The 8,788-nt window shown below is 47.2% G+C and overlaps 1 long non-coding RNA gene across 1 annotated transcript; it reads right to left on the minus strand.

Moving 5' to 3' along the window:
• Window positions 1-2,185: 2,185 nt before the first annotated feature.
• LOC144040965 (uncharacterized) lies at window positions 2,186-8,525 on the minus strand. Its single transcript, XR_013289933.1, has 2 exons — window positions 7,495-8,525; window positions 2,186-7,267 (listed from the first exon to the last, which is right to left on the minus strand). It is a non-coding gene; the product is annotated as an uncharacterized LOC144040965 (long non-coding RNA).
• Between the last annotated feature and the right edge of the window lie 263 nt (window positions 8,526-8,788).

The raw sequence follows: 8,788 nt of genomic DNA on the forward strand, positions 1-8,788 counted from the left end.
CTAAGTCGCTGCGTTCGGGACGCAGTCCCCACTGGAGGCGTGGGTTCGAATCCCAGAGATTCCCCCATAGGAATGAATGGTCGAAATGCCCCATTGAAATGAATGGCGGGCTAGCAGGTGTCAAAGTCCCCCAATGGACATTGGAAGGAAAGAGCTGTCAGGATGGCTGAGCGGTCTAAGTCGCTGCGTTCGGGTCGCAGTCCCCACTGGAGGCGAGGGTTCGAATCCCAGAGATTCCCCCATAGGAATGAATGGTCGAAATGCCCCATTGAAATGAATGGCGGGCTACCAGGTGTCAAAGTCCCCCAATGGACATTGGAAGGAAAGAGCTGTCAGGATGGCTGAGCGGTCTAAGTCGCTGCGTTCGGGTCGCAGTCCCCACTGGAGGCGTGGGTTCGAATCCCAGAGATTCCCCCATAGGAATGAATGGTCGAAATGCCCCATTGAAATGAATGGCGGGCTACCAGGTGTCAAAGTCCCCCAATGAACCTGGGAGGGAAAGAGCTGTCAGGATGGCTGAGCGGTCTAAGTCGCTGCGTTCGGGACGCAGTCCCCACTGGAGGCGTGGGTTCGAATCCCAGAGATCTCCCCATAGGAATGAATGGTCGAAATGCCCCATTGAAATGAATGGCGGGCTACCAGGTGTCAAAGTCCCCCATTGGACATTGGAAGGAAAGAGCTGTCAGGATGGCTGAGTAGTCTAAGTCGCTGTGTTCGGGTCGCAGTCCCCACTGGAGGCGTGGGTTCGAATCCCAGAGATTCCCTCATAGGAATGAATGGTCGAAATGCCCCATTGAAATGAATGGCGGGCTACCAGGTGTCAAAGTCCCCCAATGGACATTGGAAGGAAAGAGCTGTCAGGATGGCTGAGCGGTCTAAGTCGCTGCGTTCGGGTCGCAGTCCCCACTGGAGGCGTGGGTTCGAATCCCAGAGATTCCCCCATAGGAATGAATGGTCGAAATGCCCCATTGAAATGAATGGCGGGCTACCAGGTGTCAAAGTCCCCCAATGAACCTGGGAAGGAAAGAGCTGTCAGGATGGCTGAGCGGTCTAAGTCGCTGCGTTCGGGACGCAGTCCCCACTGGAGGCGTGGGTTCGAATCCCAGAGATTCCCCCATAGGAATGAATGGTCGAAATGCCCCATTGAAATGAATGGCGGGCTACCAGGTGTCAAAGTCCCCCAATGAACCTGGGAAGGAAAGAGCTGTCAGGATGGCTGAGCGGTCTAAGTCGCTGCGTTCGGGACGCAGTCCCCACTGGAGGCGTGGGTTCGAATCCCAGAGATTCCCTCATAGGAATGAATGGTCGAAATGCCCCATTGAAATGAATGGCGGGCTACCAGGTGTCAAAGTCCCCCAATGAACATTGGAAGGAAAGAGCTGTCAGGATGGCTGAGTGGTCTAAGTGACTGCGTTCGGGTCGCAGTCCCCACTGGAGGCATGGGTTCGAATCCCAGAGATTCCCCCATAGGAATGAATGGTCGAAATGCCCCATTGAAATGAATGGCGGGCTACCAGGTGTCAAAGTCCCCCATTGAACCTGGGAAGGAAAGAGCTGTCAGGATGGCTGAGCGGTCTAAGTCGCTGCGTTCGGGACGCAGTCCCCACTGGAGGCGTGGGTTCGAATCCCAGAGATTCCCCCATAGGAATGAATGGTCGAAATGCCCCATTGAAATGAATGGCGGGCTACCAGGTGTCAAAGTCCCCCATTGGACATTGGAAGGAAAGAGCTGTCAGGATGGCTGAGCGGTCTAAGTCGCTGCGTTCGGGTCGCAGTCCCCACTGGAGGCGAGGGTTCGAATCCCAGAGATTCCCCCATAGGAATGAATGGTCGAAATGCCCCATTGAAATGAATGGCGGGCTACCAGGTGTCAAAGTCCCCCAATGGACATTGGAAGGAAAGAGCTGTCAGGATGGCTGAGCGGTCTAAGTCGCTGCGTTCGGGTCGCAGTCCCCACTGGAGGCGTGGGTTCGAATCCCAGAGATTCCCCCATAGGAATGAATGGTCGAAATGCCCCATTGAAATGAATGGCGGGCTACCAGGTGTCAAAGTCCCCCAATGAACCTGGGAAGGAAAGAGCTGTCAGGATGGCTGAGCGGTCTAAGTCGCTGCTGTTGGGTCTGATATTACAGATCCCCTTAGTTACTGACCGTGCACCAAGGAAAAAGGAGGCAGAAGCTGTTGCTTTGTTTTATTGCAACCGCGGCTGGGAGAGGAGAGGAGGCGCGAGACCTTAACTCACGCTCGGCTCCTTCCGACTCTCTCTCCTCCCCCGGCCACCTCGTCGCTTTTATTACAGTTAAGTTTCAGTTTCGTTTCATACGTCATGGAAAAATACAAAACATTAGAGAAAGTTGAGCGGCGCCTCTAAACGACAGTTGATAATATAAAAACATAAAAATATATACAGGATATTCTTTAAAATACACATAATGTTAAGACTACTGTTTTAAGCAACTTCACATTCCCTCCTGTTGTGGATTTAAAAGGATATCAGTAAATACTAAAACAATTAAGTTTTCTCAGTATTACTTCATTAATAGATTCACAACATTTGAACCATTCTCAGGAAATGGCGAAAACCCTTAACTTAAAGGGAAAAATTCCATAACTCCCCCACCGCACGGTGACGAGAACCTCTTGGTCTGAGAATGGAACTGAATTTGAAGTTAGGAAAACACAATAAGATGAGGGTCACACTTTTGTGTCGGTCTCCACAGTGTCAACATAATCCTCTACGCGTAGTAAGTTATATTGATACATCTGGGCCACGAACATACGGGCGACTAATCTCTTAGACATTGGGACAATACAGCAAGAACAAATAACACATAATAAGATAAACATTATAATGATCAAAGTCCAAACAATGTCTGAAAAAGGGTCATCTTCTCCTTTGTTCTTCTTCTTTTTGACAAGAATCAGGGGGTAATCCCTTATCTGAGTTCGGTGACCTTTTTGCAGTGACTCTGGTGGATCCACGTCTCTCTCTCAGCGATTTTGAGAGCGGTGGGTGTGGTCAGGAGAACAACGAATGGGCCGTCCCAGCATGGGCTCGACCATGTTTTCCTTTTTATCACCTTCACCAACACCAGGTCACCCGGGGTCACCGTTTCCTGTGCAGGAGGAAGAGAAGTAGAGGGCAGATCATTTGCTCTTGACACAGTCCGTTCTTTAAACAAGTCACATAACCATTTAGTCAGTGGATCTGCCTCTCCTGTTTTGTCTGACCATGGCTGATTTTAAATGGATGGCCATATTGTCAACGATGGTATTTACAAAATGGCTACCGTTATCACTCCACAAGACTCGTGGAATGCCATGTTCTGGTATTATGTGTTTACAAATAGCTTTAGCTACTGTGAGGGCGTTTGGATGTTTTGAAGGAACAAGTTCAACCCATTTAGTTAGTGAGTCTACTAACACTAAACAGTACTTGTGCTGACCACTTTTGTGTAGTTCAATAAAGTCCATGTGTAAAACTTCAAATGGGTAGAAGCCCACTGGGCATTTCCCTCTCTGTGGTCTTAAGTTTCCCTGAGCATTGTGACGACAACACACCATACATGACCTACAAAAAGTTTTAAAATAGGTTTGTAAGCCCTGTGGTATTGTCATTGTCTGTTCTACCATAGATACCATCCCTCCTGTTGAGACATGGGACTTGCCATGACTCAATGTGGCTACTGCGTGGAACAGACTGCGAGGGATGACTGGTCGGTCTTCTTTGTGGTAGAGGCCTTCTGGGGTGAGTTCAATGTTCATCATTTTCCATAGTGTTTTTTCTTTGTCTGGAGCGTTGTTTTGCATGTCAATTAGTACTTGTTTTGGAATGTTGTTGTGTTGTTGTGTTTCTTTGTGGTTGGCGAGCATGACGATCTTTGTTTTGTCTTGGCCTGCTTGCTTGGCTGCCAAATCTGCTTTTGCATTTCCTACAGAAACGGCGTCTTTTGCTGAGGTGTGAGCTTTGCATTTGCATACTGCTATTTTGGAGGGTAGCAGTACAGCGGCCAAAAGGTCAGTGAGTAATTTGGCGTGTTGAACAGGTTTTCCTGTTGATGTTTTCATTCCTCGTCGAGCCCACATGGCGGCAAAGATGTGCAATGTCGAGTGGGCATATTGGCTGTCGGTCCAAATTGTTACTGCTTTGTCTTTGAATAATTTACATGCTTCTGTTAGCGCGATGAGTTCTGCTGCTTGTGCTGACAGATTTCCTATTAATCGTCCGCTCTTCAGTGTCTTTTGTTGTGTGACCACTGCATAGCCTGTGTTGGTGTTGCCTAGTTCATCTTTGCTTGAGGAACCATCTACAAACACTGCTTCTCCTTCTTGTAAGGGTGTGTCTAACAAATCTCTTCTTGGTTTGCAGATTTCCTCGGTGGCTTCTGTGCAACTGTGTGGTGTCCCATCTGTCTCCACTGGGAGGAGACTTGCAGGATTGAGAGTGCTGCATCTCTTGATGGTAAGATGGGGTTGAGACAACAGTACAGCTGTTAGGCCAAGATGTCTTGCTGGTGAGAGAAATGACATCTTTGTTTGAGTCAAAAGAACATCTACTGAGTGTGTTACTAGTAGAGTGGTGGGATGGAACAACACCAATTCGGCGGATGCTTGGACAGCCATTGCTGCGGCACACACTGCTTGGACACACTGGGGCAGGGCTCTGGCGACAGCATCAAGTTTCTTTGAGTAGTAGGCCACTGGTCGCATTTGTGTACCATGTTGTTGGAGTAGGACGGATGTCATGAATCCGTCTTTGCAGTCCACTGTTTGGGTAAACAGTTTCTTGTAGTCGGGTAGGCCCAAAGGGCCTGTGCTTGTGATGGTCTGTTTTATCTGATTGAACTTGTCATTAGCTATTTTCGTCCATGTGATGGGATCGGCCAGGGCGATGTCTTCTTGGTAAATTAAATCCACCAGTGGTTGCGTTATTTCGGCGAAGTCCAGAACCCATAGACGGCAAAAGTTCACTAGGCCTAGGAAGGCCATCATCTGTCTTTTGGTCTTTGGTTTGGGGGCATCAAGGATAGCTTGTTTCCGATCAGAGGTTAGTTTTCTTCCTTCTGCCGATATGATGTGACCTAAGAAAACTACTTCGGTCTGAGTCCACTGTAGTTTGGTCAGTGAGGCTTTGTTTCCTGTCTTTGCCAGGTGTTGACACAGTTTCACTGCTTCTTCTTGATTTTCTTCTTTGGTTGGACTGGCGATGAGAATGTCATCTACGTAAATCAAGATTTGAGTGGTTTCACTGTGTTCATGGAGGCTCAGACAGTTGTTGATTTCTTGAGAGAAAATGGTGGGGCTCTCTGCATAGCCTTGGGGTAGTCTCGTATAGGTGTACTTCTTTTGATTAAAGGTGAAACCAAACCAATGACGGGCAGACTCGTGCAATGGGATGGAAAAGAAGGCGTTGCTTAGATCAATTACTGTGAACCATTTCTGTTCTGGCTTCAGCGCATTGAGTAGAGTGTGGGGGTCGGGGACGCAGGGGGCTCTCTGTTTTACTGCCTGATTTACGGCTCTTAAGTCGTGGACCATTCGCCAGGTCGTGGTGTCTGCTTTCTTTACTGGAAAGATTGGAGTGTTACAAGTTACCTTGGGGGCTTCTATGAGCACTCCAGCTTTTACCATGTTCATGATTACTGGTGTGATTCCTTCTTTGGCATCAGGTTTGAGTGGGTATTGATTGATTCGTGGGCGATAGTTTGTTCTTGGTTCAATTGTTACTTCTGTGGCTGTGGTCATTAGGCCCACATCGGTTTTTGACGCTGACCACAGCTGAGGTGGTATTTGATCCATGGCGTCTTTTAGTGCCAGGATCGTGGTTTCCTCCGGATGTCATGTACTTAGGTGGGTGCTGGGGACAAATGTTGTCACCCAGTTTAGTTTTTTCCTCCAGACCACGTTTCCTGATGACATGATGCGTTTAAATCTTCCATCTTGACATGGAGTCCACGGAAGTCGTTGTTCGGACCATGTTACATCTCTTATTTTTGATCCTATGTCCTTCCATCTCCAGCCTGTTGGTTTTGTCAGTGAAATGTGAAAGGGAATGCCAAAGCCTTCATATGTGGTTAATGCATATATGTAATCTGGAAAGATTACTGTGGCTGCCATCCATCCTGCCTGTTCGTCCCAAATTAGGTCTTTTATTTGGGCCCGCATGGTTGTCAATCGGGACCATTGATCAAAGAAGTCTCTGTCCTCTTTGTTCGGGGCGAAGCGGATGGTGGAGTGAAGTGGGTACGTGGTTTGGGGCACCCAATTTGAATTTGGTAGGATTTGTTCTGGCATCTGTTGCAGGTTGTTTGTTACTGATGTTGGACCTTTTTGGATCGGATCCAGACTGTAGAATGGGCGTGGTTTGTCTTTTCCTTCTAGTACTAACATCTGCATTGGTGTTTCTTGTCCTCTTTTTGTCACGACCATGCTGGAGCCTTCGACCATTAATACAAGGCTCATGGCTTTTATCAAATCTCGTCCGATGAGGTTTTCAGGACAACGAGGCACGTAAACGAAAGTTTGATCTGGGTATTCTGTTCCGTCTTCATCAATAATGGTCAGTGGTTCGGTAAAGTAATGGATGGCTGGTCTACCTCCCACTCCTATGACCATTATTGTGCTTTTTGACAATTTGACACCTGTTGGTAGATCAGTGATCACGGAGGATTGTGCTCCTGAATCCACAATGAATTTCAATGTTGTAGTAAATGGCCCTAAGCCTAGTTTTCTTACTGCTGGGTCAATAGAAGACATCTGGCTAAACAGGACTGTCAGGTCAAGCACCTCGACGATCGTTCTGGTGTCATCAGGGTTTTCATCACTTGACCTTTCCTGCTCGAGTCATTCGGTTGGATCCCAGTGGTCAGATCTTGGGGTCTCAATTTTTTGTTTGGAGCGGCAATCTCGGACGAAGTGGCCGTACTTGCCACAATTGTAGCACACATCCTGTCTGGTGGCTGGTCGGCCTCTTCCTCTTCCGCGTCCACGTCCTCTACCCCGATTGGGTTGGTTTTGGTAGTAAATTGGTCCAGAAGGTGGAGGAGAGGCATGTTGAAAAAATGTGTGCATGGCATTGAAGACTGATGATTGCGCTTTTTGTCTTTTTAGGTCTTCTCTTCATCTGGTACATTTTTCTTTCTGTCTTTTCCTTTTTTCTTTTCTCACTTTCCAAAATGCTTTCTGCCCTCATTTTACACTGTTTTATCCACACTTCAACAGCACGTAGTTGTGCTTCCAATTTTTCTACATTCTTTCCCTTTTTAATCTTCTTTGCTCTTTTCTCCACTAAACTTTTCTTAACTTCCTCTTTGTTCCTGACATCTCTCAAAGACGGGTTAAAATCATACTTGGTCACCCAGGATTCCAGATACTTGCACGCATTAGCGTCAAAGCTTGCAATAAATTTAACATCCTGGTGTTGTTCTATTTCTTTTCTCAATGACTGGCCCATTGTATGTATTCCCGAGCGGGCAGCAGTTACTCCCTTCAAACCTTATCTCATAAACACGCACAAAGTACACACCCACACAAAAACACACGCACACAACCACACACACACACATAAACTCACACACAAACACACACACTTAGTCTTTTCTGTGGTGCACCACTTTCTAATTTAAAACCATGATTTGTGTTTTAGGCGATTATTTTTAATCGCAGTCAGTTCTGTTCTGACCTGATAAATCTTAGTTATATTGAACACAGATATTTTGGTAACCAATGAGTGGGGAGGTGTAAATTATTACGTATTTACGGCAACGTTTAATTTCCTCTACCCGGGCACCCGAAAACGACACTTTTTTTTAACAAGTTAAAAACTAGTCAATAAAAGTATTTTGGATCTCATCTAATAAAACCGTGATCCCTTTGATGCCCGGATCATGTATACCATGGGTTTTTTTTCTCTTCTTCACGGGCCAACGCCCAAGCGCTTCTCTTTTACTCCCCACTTTTCTATTTTTCTCTTACTTCTTCAGTATATTTAGTGTTCCTTTTTTCAAACTTCTGTGTAAATCGTGATAATTAAACAGCATAATACCTGCTAGTCCTCGGTGCCGGTCTGGTTCGCAGGACCCGGTGTCCGGGCGAACGGCCGTGGCCGGAGCGACGAGACCCGTCACGCAAGGGGAGACGCTGTCGACAGATTCTCGGTGTCTTCGGTTCGGCGGCGGTCGTCCGTCCAGATGCAGGTCCCAGGTTTCGGCACCAATTAAATGTTGGGTCTGATATTACAGATCCCCTTAGTTACTGACCGTGCACCAAGGAAAAAGGAGGCAGAAGCTGTTGCTTTGTTTTATTGCAACCGCGGCTGGGAGAGGAGAGGAGGCGCGAGACCTTAACTCACGCTCGGCTCCTTCCGACTCTCTCTCCTCCCCCGGCCACCTCGTCGCTTTTATTACAGTTAAGTTTCAGTTTCGTTTCATACGTCATGGAAAAATACAAAACATTAGAGAAAGTTGAGCGGCGCCTCTAAACGACAGTTGATAATATAAAAACATAAAAATATATACAGGATATTCTTTAAAATACACATAATGTTAAGACTACTGTTTTAAGCAACTTCACAGCTGCGTTCGGGTTGCAGTCCCCACTGGAGGCGTGGGTTCGAATCCCAGAGATTCCCCCATAGGAATGAATGGTCGAAATGCCCCATTGAAATGAATGGCGGGCTACCAGGTGTCAAAGTCCCCCAATGGACATTGGAAGGAAAGAGCTGTCAGGATGGCTGAGCGGTCTAAGTGACTGCGTTCGGGTCGCAGTCCCCACTGGAGGCATGGGTTCG

This window comes from Vanacampus margaritifer, unplaced genomic scaffold, assembly GCF_051991255.1.
Source record: "Vanacampus margaritifer isolate UIUO_Vmar unplaced genomic scaffold, RoL_Vmar_1.0 HiC_scaffold_66, whole genome shotgun sequence".
NCBI classification, from domain to species: Eukaryota; Metazoa; Chordata; class Actinopteri; order Syngnathiformes; family Syngnathidae; genus Vanacampus; species Vanacampus margaritifer.